The following is a 12,850-nucleotide window of genomic DNA, read 5'->3' on the forward strand; positions in this document are numbered from 1 at the left end:
CCAGTTGCAGAATTTGATGTAGCTTCGGTTTCAGCATAAACTTGGTTTTGCAGATATAGAACAAAAACGTTACGCAAATTTCAACATTTTTTGTTCTATTTCTCTTCTGTCTTTCAGTTCAAAACATGAAACCTGAATTCGTCCTGAAGGCGTTGACTATTATTGATGCTGAATTAACGCTGCGAGATTGAATAAATATATTTGATAACAGTGTCTACCGTAAAATCTTGCTTTAATTCAATTGCGGAGCAAAGCTATGCTTAACTTTGAATTCGTTGTTTGAAGCGAGAATGTGTGAATTTCATTAATTTCGTTATTTTTGTTCACCATCCAGCCTGTTTGCAAAGATAATGGGTTTGCCTCCCTTGCGACTCGATATACAGGTCTTTAGAAAACCCATTGCTTCAACATGAACATATCATTCGACACAATTTAATGGACAAAACAAAAGATCATGCGTTGACAAAATCCAATTGTTTCATCAGTGTTTACATTCTTTTGTCATCATCATAAAAGGTAAAATAATGCAATTTTCACTTAGAGTTAAAATTGAATTTTAATCGACCAATTATTAATTGCATATTGATACAAGCTGTTGCCGAAGGAATGTAATGGTACATACATAACATTTTAAATTTCGGAGTTAATGCATGAAAATACTGGACCATAATAACACCTGTTCCGTTTTGTTCAAATCGCTTGGTCGGATGATTTGATCGACAGTTCCGGTTAAGTGTGAATTATTGCACAAGTGAACAACATTTTTTTACTGTTTTATTTTAATTCTAAAGTTTCCCGGTCCGTACGTAAAGGGCGTTACTTTGCTTATTGAAATTCATTATGAAGATCCAAAATACAGATAAGTGAAAGGAAGACAGGGAAAATCGTCTAAAGTTTGCAGTATACAAACAGTCGGATAAAGTTTTAACCAGTCGGACAAAATCTTAATCCGATAGTCTTCCTTCTGAGTTCACGTTGAACTACTGAGTATCACATTCGAAACTGTCGAATGCAAAAAAATAGTGAAATTGCTAAGGTCGGATTCATTTATTGCATTCTGGGTAATATCAGAGGTTATCATTAAACGGACAAATTAACTGAAAATGGTACTCATCAACTATACCATTCTGGTTGCATAATGTCCATACTCTGACGGCTCTATACTTTGTCTTTGCTCAGCTTCACTAGCTTTCAAGGGAGTACTGAGCAGTTATATGTGGTATTTCTTTGGCTACACGTGCACAGCAAAACAATGGAAAAGTCATAGATGTCAGTCTTTTGGAGCAGTAAGCGGGCATTTCTCATCTTGAAACTCCCAAGTCCCATTTATGTAAGATGGAGCTAATTTGGTAATAGATGATATGATTAATATTATTATCAAATAAATAGACATAAAGTACGGGAAATCAAAGAGGTTTAATGTTACAATAAGATCGGACAAGACGCATGATTCTAGAAACACGTTTAGCTTCGCAAACGATTCATAGGATGTTTTGCCTATGAGGAGAGGCAATGTTAATTTTCTTTCGGAATGATATTATAGAAATAACGGACGACGCGCTGACCATTAACGTTTATTTATGGGCAAGGGCGAGAGGAAAGCCAAATTAACGCCGCCGTCACCGGTCTCTGCCGGTGTCAACTCGTCAATCCCGATCTCCACAGGCGCTTGGCACATTGCTTGGATAATAATCGTATTTAATATGTAGAATGTCTATATTGAACCTGATTATTCAATAAAAGAATCACCCTACGCGATATTAGTGTAGGCCTATAGGCCTACACGTTGACTGGCGATTGTACCTATGTGCTGGCCTGGCTCGGGCACGGCGAACGCACTGCATAATCATCAATGTGTAGAATGTCTACATGACTTCATTATTTATTAAAGAATAACGGTGCGTGATATTACTGTACATGTCAGCTTGCTTAACCGAGCGGCTGTAGAGCTCTGCAGGGCTTTGGACCGGCTTTGGCCTGTTGTCCACTGCTGCACAGACACGACTTCCTGTCTGTGCAGCAGTGGACAACAGGCCAAAGCCGGTCCAAAGCCCTGCAGAGCTCTACAGCCGCTCGGTTAAGCAAGCTGACATGTACAGTAATATCACGCACCGTTATTCTTTAATAAATAATGAAGTCATGTAGACATTCTACACATTGATGATTATGCAGTGCGTTCGCCGTGCCCGAGCCAGGCAGCCATAGGTACAATGCCAGTCAACGTGTAGGCCTATAGGCCTACACTAATATCGCGTAGGGTGATTCTTTTATTGAATAATCAGGTTCAATATAGACATTCTACATATTAAATACGATTATTATCCAAGCAATGTGCCAAGCGCCTGTGCCGATCTCGGTCCTCAATGTTTTCGTCTTACGGACTTTGATGTTTGCAGTGACACGTATCTCGCCCGTGGATATATCATAATTTTGTTACTTGACAGAAACTCCGTTTTGAGTGTTGTCTGAGTCAACTTTCGAAGTACATCGGATTCCACAGTGCTGCACACAGCTCGACAGATTATGTCTTCGCTGCAGCCTTATATGCTTATGCCGCGCTGCAAGCCCAGGGCTGCAAGTTTGATTTCGAGCGAGAATTTACGGAGTTTTTGTGTGATTAAGGAAATTGATCGTTGTTAGTCGAATGACTTTAGGCTTGTGCCTCCTATGTCGCTTTCCCCGAAGATTATACTGTACTCATTGATTCAGTTGAACTGACGTTGAGGTGTAGGTTTCGGTTTTATCGCCAACCGAGATCGCCAGGTACGACGTCCACATTGAGCCTACACGACTCGGCTGGAGCCGCGACGTTACTGAGCCATTAAAATAAAACGATCGTCGGTATCTCCATTCGATTATCGGGAAAAGCTATAGTTTTAGCGACTTGGAATTTCGTTTGACAAATATGCATTTCATGCTTCCATGTTTGGATTTATCGGGTCACCTTTTTGTAAAAATAACGTGCGAGCTAGCACGGCAAATCTGTTTGTGTCGCGACGCCTGCATGTATGAACGGTACCATGCAGGAAAAAAGTTCCGGTTGATGACGCACAACGGGTAACTCGGATTTCTTATCCGTCCTGTTCTACGTTACAAAGATGGAGATTCGGGCCAGTTCATGTGATAAAATATATAATATTGTCATATGGCTAACTTACATCAAATAAAGACAGCACAATGTGAAACAAAGCATTTGTGTAGACCTGGATGTGACTATTGAACATTCCCGATCATCGCACCCCAGGCTATTTAGAAATTATGGGTCTCCCTTATAAGCGTCTCAGGTACACTAACGTTTGCTCGAAAACCACTTTCAAAGGGCCAAACGAGGTGAATTTTTAGTCGAACATTAAGCAAAAGTAAAATGTTCAATTTAAAACAAGCACGGTCGGATTTAAAGCTTGCCATGCACTGCACAAACTTTGGTTTACTTTTAATGTCATGTCTGACGCTGTACGGGGGCGTGCTCTATCGTTATCACAAAGAAAATGTACATGAAATTTAATTTATTTACGTAAAAATCTTACCAAAATCCATAGCCGCTGGTGGCGCGATTCCCGACCAGGCTCACGATCAGAACAAAAGCACCTGGCAGGTACAGACACTTTCGTTATTCTTTTTTCAATTCGATTTTCTTTCATATGTAAAAGGCAACCTTTATAGAAATTCAAAAATCCATTCCTGTTTTTGACTTTCAAGAAAGTGGAAAGATTTCCAAAATTAACAAAAAGACTCTTCCTTATTTCTTTGTGATTCAAATGATTGTTATCTTGCAATTTATTTATGCACATTTTAATATGATAGACACGATATAAATGTATCTCAATCCTTTTACATTCGTACATCATTTGCACTTCGAGAGCAGGAAATGAACAGGCTGCATTATAATTCTTATTACAGTACACTCAAAGGCAAGTAAATTATAACGAAATGTATTTTTACATCTACGGACTATTTCGTCCATTTTGTGCCGTATAAAAAGCAGATCTAAAGTCAAGAAACGCAGAATACCTTTACAATTCTATGATCGATATGAATTCTATGGTTCCTAAAAGCCACAATGACAATAATATCGTCACTAAAACCCGAACGAAAAACAAGAGGGCTCTGCCAAGCCCTATTCGGATTCACCATATACAAGCCTGAAAATCGATGACCTTTCGTTGAACTTTGCTGAAACTAACTCACTGGTACAATAGAACATCTGTGTAAGTAATTTACATATGCATTGTTTTACCAACAATATGATTTATTTGACCTGAATAGAAGCAATTTCTGAATTGACAGAAAGAATATTGTCTTTTTTGTTTCACCGCGTTCACTTCTCGACAACAGTGAGACTACTTGTCGTGGCTTTATACAATCCTTTGCTATAAGAGTGGAACAGGTAGTCAGTTCTTCTATCTTTAGCCTCGAAACTTCTACGGTATATTGATAATGAATTTCATTTTAAATGACATAATTATCTGGCTTTCCAAATAAATTGATGCAATCTACGAAATGAAAGAAGTTATTTGTTACCACGGGAACACCGATATTAATTCTGGGAAAAAAAAGGTTTTGCTTTTGTAAATTATATGTCTTGTTTCATGGGCCTTTTAGCAGAGACACTTTTACTTTCTTACTTAAGTAAAAATTCTGAATTTGCTTAATTTATATCAAAATACATGTGGCGCGATATGAAGTAGCTTAGTTATGTTGGTCAACAGGTATTATAACTTGTTTTAACACTATCAAAATTTTAAACAACTTTGTAGTAAGTTTGGAACTTCGAGTATCATCACATCCTTCTGTTCAAGTCATGACTCTCCCTTAAAAGCGTCTCAGGCGCACTTTTTCTCGAAAACCGCTCTCAGAGGCCTAATCGGGGTGAATTTTGAGGTAAAGATGAACGATCAGCAAAATGTCATTTTTTCAAAACGCAAGGTCAGATTTAAAGCCTACAAAGCAACGCACAAACTTTGGCTTACTTTTACTATCATGTCTGACACCAGGCCAACTATAGAGGAGTGTTTTCTGTCATCATGTTTATGCAAAAGGCTATGAAATTTGACTTTTAAACGTAAAAATCCGTCCAAAATTTACAGCCGCTGGTGGCGCGATTCCCGGTAGAGCCGAATGGTCAAAGGCAGTGGCCTTCGTAAAGCCACCGGCGGGCATAGCCATAGAGAGTCGTCATTCGACGTTCCATTCGCTTTCAAGTGCAACTTTTAATTTAATTGATAATATTGATGGATGTCAGCAGATTTTAATAAAAACATAGAATTATACTATATTAAAAATTCAAGAATTGTTGCCTAAAATGTTTGTGAAGACCCGCGGTTAATTTGATTTACAATTACATGTACTACGATTCACTTTCTAAATGCAACCTTTGTTATTGATTGACGTCAACAGATTTTATGGTACTTTACTGCTGGAAAATGCTGTTTTAAACACGAGTTTGGTTCTGTTCATTGAGCTGATAGGTAGCAAACTTGAGCTCTGTACACTTTATAAAAGTCGAGAAAATGCAACGTTTACACACAAAAATATCACTGAAGTCGTCGTGATAACTCAGCGATTGCAATTTATGTTAGCAGTTCAGCTAATAATTAATACAAGATGAATATGCTAAAGAATTGTTGGCAAAATTTTTTTATCATACCCAGGTTTGAATTTGACAAGTCAACATACCATACTGATCACTGAACTCAAGGTGACTGGGTGCCGTACATTGTGGGTTCGAACCCGATCCAAAACATACTGTATTCTCACACCCCCCGCCTGTATAGGTAATAAATATCATAGCAGTGCCCGGTGGTGGCAGTCCCCGGGTTGGTGGGTACCCATACGTGTTACCAAATTCACGGAAAAGGGGGTGTTTTTCTTCAGTCATCTCGGAGATTCTAGGTCCGTGAAATCGAGAAAAAGGGGTATTTTTTCAGAGTAACCTCCGAGATTAGGGGTAGTCCTTTCATAATCCCTAAATGCATAATCCAGAAAAAAGACTGACAATGTGAAGAATAAGCAAAGAATCCTAGAAACACGAGGGACAGTAGATGATGGGAGGTGTATTGTCACACAGGAGCCAGCAGAGAACTCCAGATCCAAATGGATAAGGAAGATGATTGTGTATGAATGTGACTAAAATCAGGTGAGGACAAACATTTGTGATGTATGTACATGTATACAAAGTCAACCTCCAGGGTCAACCCTGGAAGTCAACATACTAACCTCCTAGATTTCGAAAATAAGGGTATGTTTTTTACAGCTAATTTCTCCCAGATTTGCCACAAATAGGGGGTGTTTTTCTCAGAAATATTCTAGGAAAAGGGCCACTTTTCAAACTTGGGTAACAAGCATGGGTACCCACCAACCCGGGGACTGCCACCGCCGGGTAGCAGTGTAGGTCACACACAGGTTATGTTTCTTATCTTAGCGTGTATTGATCTAATCACTCACATGCATCATCCGTTTTGATTTTGTTAAATGATGAAAAATTAAAGTGTATACACTGTATCATTTTATGCCTGCGCATGCGTATTGCGCCATTCTAGTCATCTCGGCAAAATCTACATTTTTCTGAAAAATAGCGGGTCAAAAAGTCTTCATTTCCGTCCATATACCGACGTCAAAACTCTGTGTTTGCCGCAAAAATGGATGACAATCATGTAGGAAACAAAAACGCTGGCCAATGCCACAACTTTTTATTAAATTTTCCTGAATCACAAGTGTATATGAGGCGAAAATGGGGCCAAACCCCTGGCACATATGTGAAAACGTTTCGTGTGGTAGCGCCCCCTGAAGGGCTGTACCCGACAATACAGCTACTGATAATCTGTTCAGTTGAAAACTGAAAAAAGTTATACAACAGAACTATTCATTTTCTGATGAGTTCCCGTATTGATATGACATTAAACTGGTCCAATAATCATTTTCATTCAAGGTAATACATTAAAAGGTCCATGGGACATTTGTGATTTACAAATTTAAGTAGGACCATCCTGAACCATTGATAGTTAGTGGTGGTATACCACGTATCTGGAATGGGTAAGCGTACCCTGCTAGCATGCTACACCCGTCAGGATTGGTCCAAAAATTGTCTAAATTGTTTGAAGTGATACAGTATATGAATAACTGTTATAAGTCAAAGCCGGCAATGCTGTCGCTAATTGAGTGACCGAGGTGTCGTATTTGGCCACAATATCGTCATATCGAAAGTAATGATATATATTTGTTTTTGATAACGTACTTTGTAATTTCAAGTTCCACTCTAAACTTTGCTTTACTGCATGTATATTGCCGTAAATAATGTTAGAATAATTAAGTGGAAAGGGTAAGCAAATAATTAGCGGAAATTGTGCGGTAAGAAAATATATCAGATAACGAATCAATAACTTCAAGGAGTATACTTCAATTAATGTACAATGTATTTCACACGTAGTGGAAATTACATAATTTAAAAGCAAACACTCTCGTTTATACAACTATTTTCGTATCAAAATAGAATATTTTGTCCATGATAACATGGTGACCTTTACGGAACATTAAAAGAAAGTGTCTTCATCACATCACAATTTTTGATTATTAAGTGACCTTTGACATTTCATCATTATTTTGAATAAACATTATTATTAACACTTTTACACAAACGATAATTAACCGTATGAATCCACTCCACTTATCAATTATTCCGATGATTCTGCGTTAGTAGATACCACCTACTTCAGTGAAGTTGAGAATTTTTCAAAATGGTGCAAGGAAAACTATCTCGATTTTTATATAAAAAGATAAAGGAAATGGTTATTGATTTCAGGAAAAACCAACAATTATTCCTAGTATTTTGATAGATAATGTTGCAGTAGAAAGGGTTACTCCATACAAATATTTAGATACTATCTTAGACGGCAAACTCAATTTTAAAGCAGACATTGATTACATTAACTCAAAATGTCAGTCCAGAATTTATTGCCTTCAGAAGCTCACATCACTCAGTACGTGTCAATTCTGCAATCTTAAAAGCATTGATCGCAGTCTTCTTGCATCTGTTTTAACATTTTCATTTTAGGTTGGTTTGATGGTTTGCGTTCGTGTGGCAAAATTATTCTAGGTAGAATTATGAATGTATGTAGCAAGATTGTTGATATCTGAGACAGTTAAATCTCGGTGATCTATACATCCGGCGCAAAAGCTGTTTTACTAGTTATAAACGATAAAAATCTCGTCGTAAGTAGATTTTATGAAAACCTGCAATCAGGCCGTCGTTTACGGGTTCCAAAGTGGAGATATGTGAGAACGAGGCTCAATTACTAATAAGCCAACTTAGCCAAGTCATTCTAAATGAGTTTAGCTTTCTTTGTTTTGCGTATTATGGTATGTTTTATAATTTTGTGCTACATTGAGTGTTTGGTGTTGAGAACCACATGTAAATTTCTCTGGAGGAGATAATAAAGTTTTCTGAATGTGAATCTGGATCATTTTTTCTGCCGTTTCACATTAAAGCCCCAATAGCTGTAAATGTGTATCGATCGATCTCAAAATATCCTCAGTTTTCAAGAGTTTGTTTGAATAAGACCCATTAAAGACTGAAAAAGTGTATCACACTGTCATAAGTGTCAAAAGTGGCACGTAAATGCGAACTTTTTAACATAATTTTAGATTTCCCGACATTTTCAAAAACTAATAATATTACAGAAAAATAAAGATGTTGGCCATCGTGTGTTGTGCATTCAAGTAAACAGTATCATGCTTGTTTCTTGTATGATCACGGTGTGTATGTGCAGTAAATACTGCAGTTTTAAATGGAACACCCAATTATTATAACCTGTTAAAAACGCGTAGGCATGGTCCAAATCAGCGAGCAGTAATACTTCTTTCTGTACATGTCCTTCAGTTAGCACATTTACACGAACCAACTTTGGTTTGAAAATAAAATCATGAAATAATGCATAAAATTCGCACCTATTGGGGCTTTAAATCTTTTGATGTATTTCTTATAACTGAACACTGTTGTGGATGCCCTAGTTGTAGTGTAAATTTCTATGACCTGAGCTGTGATCTTTGACATTTGTTATCCGAATTTTTTCACTATACTTTCTGTGAATCACAGTTTTATCATTCTCTGTCTCAGAATACTGAAATTCCATTATAAAGTCGTCAATATGTCTTTCTTTGCAAAGTGCATCTCTAAAGTTGAAATTAAGCTCATGGTATATAATTCGAACCGACATCCATACTTGCAATACATGAACAAAGTGTGTCGACAAGGTTAGTATTTGACTCAAGTACGGTGTATCGTTGATACACCAAAGTCGATAACATCCGGTAGCAAACTTGGAAGTGGCAGTATCATTTTTAATTTCATACAAATTTGTTTACGTAATATCCGACATCTATAATATAGCAGATGTCTCACTCTAAAGTTGTAATATCTGTAACAGAATCATTCTGTTTAAAGTTCAAAATCTGATTTTGCAAGAGGTTCATTTTTATGAATATGAAGGTGGAAGCGGTGACATTCTATAAAGCTGGAAAGACGAGAATTTATATCAAACTCGACGAAACATTCACATTACATCCACAGAAAAACCTCTTCGAAGAATACTAAGGCCGAACAAAAAAATTGCGTTGTTCCGATAACCCGATCTACTCTATTTTTTACGTGGTGACCCTAAACTTTTTAGAGCTACGTAAACAGGGAAGTAGAAACAAAATAATAAAGAAACCCGTAAAATCACGGGTTCGTGACGTGGCGTTTGATTTTTGCTTAAATGAGGACGTCTTTTATTTTTTTTCCCTTTTATATGTATACGTTGTGGCCAGTGTTTTACCGCCCTGAACCCCTGAAACATGCCTATTTAAAATAAAAATATTTGGGGGAAAAAATTCCTGCCGACCTACCTACCCTATTTTTGAAAACCATGTTATCGGAACAGCACAATTTATTTATTTATTTTTTTTGCCTAACTTAAAGCAAAGTATTTACTCTTTTCAATGACAGTACACATTTAACGAAACCGTCGACATATCAGGTGCCGTATACATGCGAGTACAGATGCACCATGGGAAATCACCGATGTTTACTGGTTAAGCTTATGTAAATATTAAAAAGGTATATGTATCCAAGCTTAACATTTTTCGGAGCAAACAATCTTAGGATTTCACATAAAACTAGTCTTGAGGAGATCATAATTATCCGATTTACACATATGATAGTTAAGTGATTCAACATATACAGAAAATAATACGAAATCATTATTATTTTTTTCTCAATATTCAGAGACAGGTCCTTAAAAACTAGAGCCTTTTACATCAAGTCTTTCCACTTCTTACATATTTGCACACATGCGAGTCAGGAAAGGTCAATGCTAAATGGATGACAAATTAAATTGATTGCCATTATGGACAAAGTCTCAAGGGTTCTCAATCATTGCTACTGTTCATTCACCAAAGTGATATTCTAACACTATGGGAAGACACATTGTCAATTGTGGTTAGATGAAGACGTTTGCTCTTAAATCCTTTGGGTAAATATTATTCAAATGTAAACTGTGTAGGCGTTAACTAACAGTTTGAAATGTCGAAGTAGATGTTACTGAAAATGGTCATCAGAAACCAATGTCAGTATGACCTTTACGACTCATTCTACCTGAAGGGTTGGGGGTCGTTGGAACTAGACCTATGCGACTTTCTTGTTTACCAACGAATTATTTTCAGTCACGATATCTTAATGCATCACGTCAACATAGCCGAAACATTTCAATTTTACGATGTACATTGTGACAAACATGTTTAACGATCATAGATCGCCAGCTTACCTTGGATACGTTATTTACATAGCCATATATGTCCCATTACACCTTTGAGCGCAGTTCCAACGCCCATCCCTTTAATAAAGATGTTACACAAGGACTACAAAAAGAGACGAGGTACCCCCTAACTAGCAGGTTATGGTTATGGTGAGTTTCAGAAACAAAGCGTGTAATTTTACCGGTCGTCAGTCAATGCAGCAATGTTGAAACTGAATGAATGCAGTTGAAGTGACTGTTACACTCATTATTCATGGTAAAATAGATCAGCAATTTTTGTGTCTCTTTCTGTTTCGATTGTCCGGTGACAATTATCTCAATGAATCATTCTCCAAGGCGAAAAACAACAAACAAATTCTAGAAAAATATCTGCCAGACTGTAAGACCAGTCCTAATAAACTTTCATTGTGAGATGGTCAGGATGTTTTAGGGATGTCTTTTTTCAATCACAAAATACCTCATTTCATTATAACACATTGTATTACAGTGAGAGTACCTGGTTTCTTAACGACAATGCCTGCATTCGGAAATCATCGTCACATATCCTAGCAATCCCAGTTATCGCAGCAAATGCAGCCTTTCTCACCCAGATGCAAATATTTCATTTCTGTCGTTATGTAATATGTCTTTCGGAATCATTTAAAAAGTTCATGCTTTGGGAGTGGTTGCCTTGAGAAATTCGAACATATGTTTGAGTAGTTCAGGTCATAAAGTACAGACATATTGTCAAGCAGACTGTCAAAGATGACAGCTACGAATCATTCTCCAACTTGATATTCGCTTAAGCCTTATCGAACGTGCATTTTCATTCATCCATTTTCGAAAGTTAAACACTTCAAGTCCAATTCTTACCGGAGGGTAAATACGTAATACTTGCAATTATATTACATCATATTTTATTTTACTGAAACCGTTAACTTTGCAAAGTGACACTCCGCAGGTAGTGTAGGAATATAAAGTTCTGTTTAATCACCTTTGCCCTTTCAGTTGTAAAATGTTTCCTGATAGAAAAATGTCTCACGGATAAAATATTGACTCAAGAGAGAGAATTAGATGCCTCGGTTAGGGCATCCATTTCATGACATTTACCTAACATTTGTGTATTCTTTCTGACTATACAGCTTTATCGATTTCTCTCACTGATAACAGTTGCACTTCCTGTGAAGATGGTGTCCTGTGCGAGACTCACCAATCACTTTGTCAATTTTTTGTCATTGAAAGCATTGTGAGTTGAAGATAATTCAAACACAAATGAAATGGCTTGAAATAACGATGACGTGAAATACATTGTGACTTTCAAAGATACAATATTCGCCTTTGAATATCGGGGACAAAATTACTCCGAAGGTTTACCAAGTTACATTTATTGCAAATAGCAAGGAAGGTATTGCCAAGACTCAACATTTGTAAATGTATTTCCACGCAATTAGCAATTCAAAGATATGGCCGTTCTCTGTCGTTTTTAATGATCTTGAAATCATAGATTTAAAAATCATATATTTTGTGCGACAAACTGTAATTTCAATCACATAACATCTGCTGTTCTTGCAGTCGCGCGTGTGTCAATGTGTATTTCTACATGTATGGATTCCAGTGTACATACACGAGTACATGCATAAATACGTAATGCGTGCGTGAGTACATAGATACATAGATACATAGATAGATAGATAGATAGATAGATAGATAGATAGATAGATAGATAGATAGATAGATACATACATACATACATACATACATACATACATACATACATACATACATACATACATACATACATACATACATACATACATACATACATACATACATACATACGTACGTACATACATACATACATACATACATACATACATCAGACAGACAGACAGACAGACAGACAGACAGACACATCGATAATCTACAGCTATGCACAGTTAATGTGAATCTACAGCTGCAGTCTCGCTGCCTTTAACTGTCGTCAAACACTTGCGTCAGTTCTTTTCAGATAAAAACATCAATGCTGTTGAAGAGCACTTTTATATGATCGTGAGAGCACCTGTTGATCTATAAATGACATC

The sequence above is a fragment of the Ptychodera flava genome, chromosome 2 (assembly GCF_041260155.1).
Source record: "Ptychodera flava strain L36383 chromosome 2, AS_Pfla_20210202, whole genome shotgun sequence".
In the NCBI taxonomy this organism is placed as follows: domain Eukaryota; kingdom Metazoa; phylum Hemichordata; class Enteropneusta; family Ptychoderidae; genus Ptychodera; species Ptychodera flava.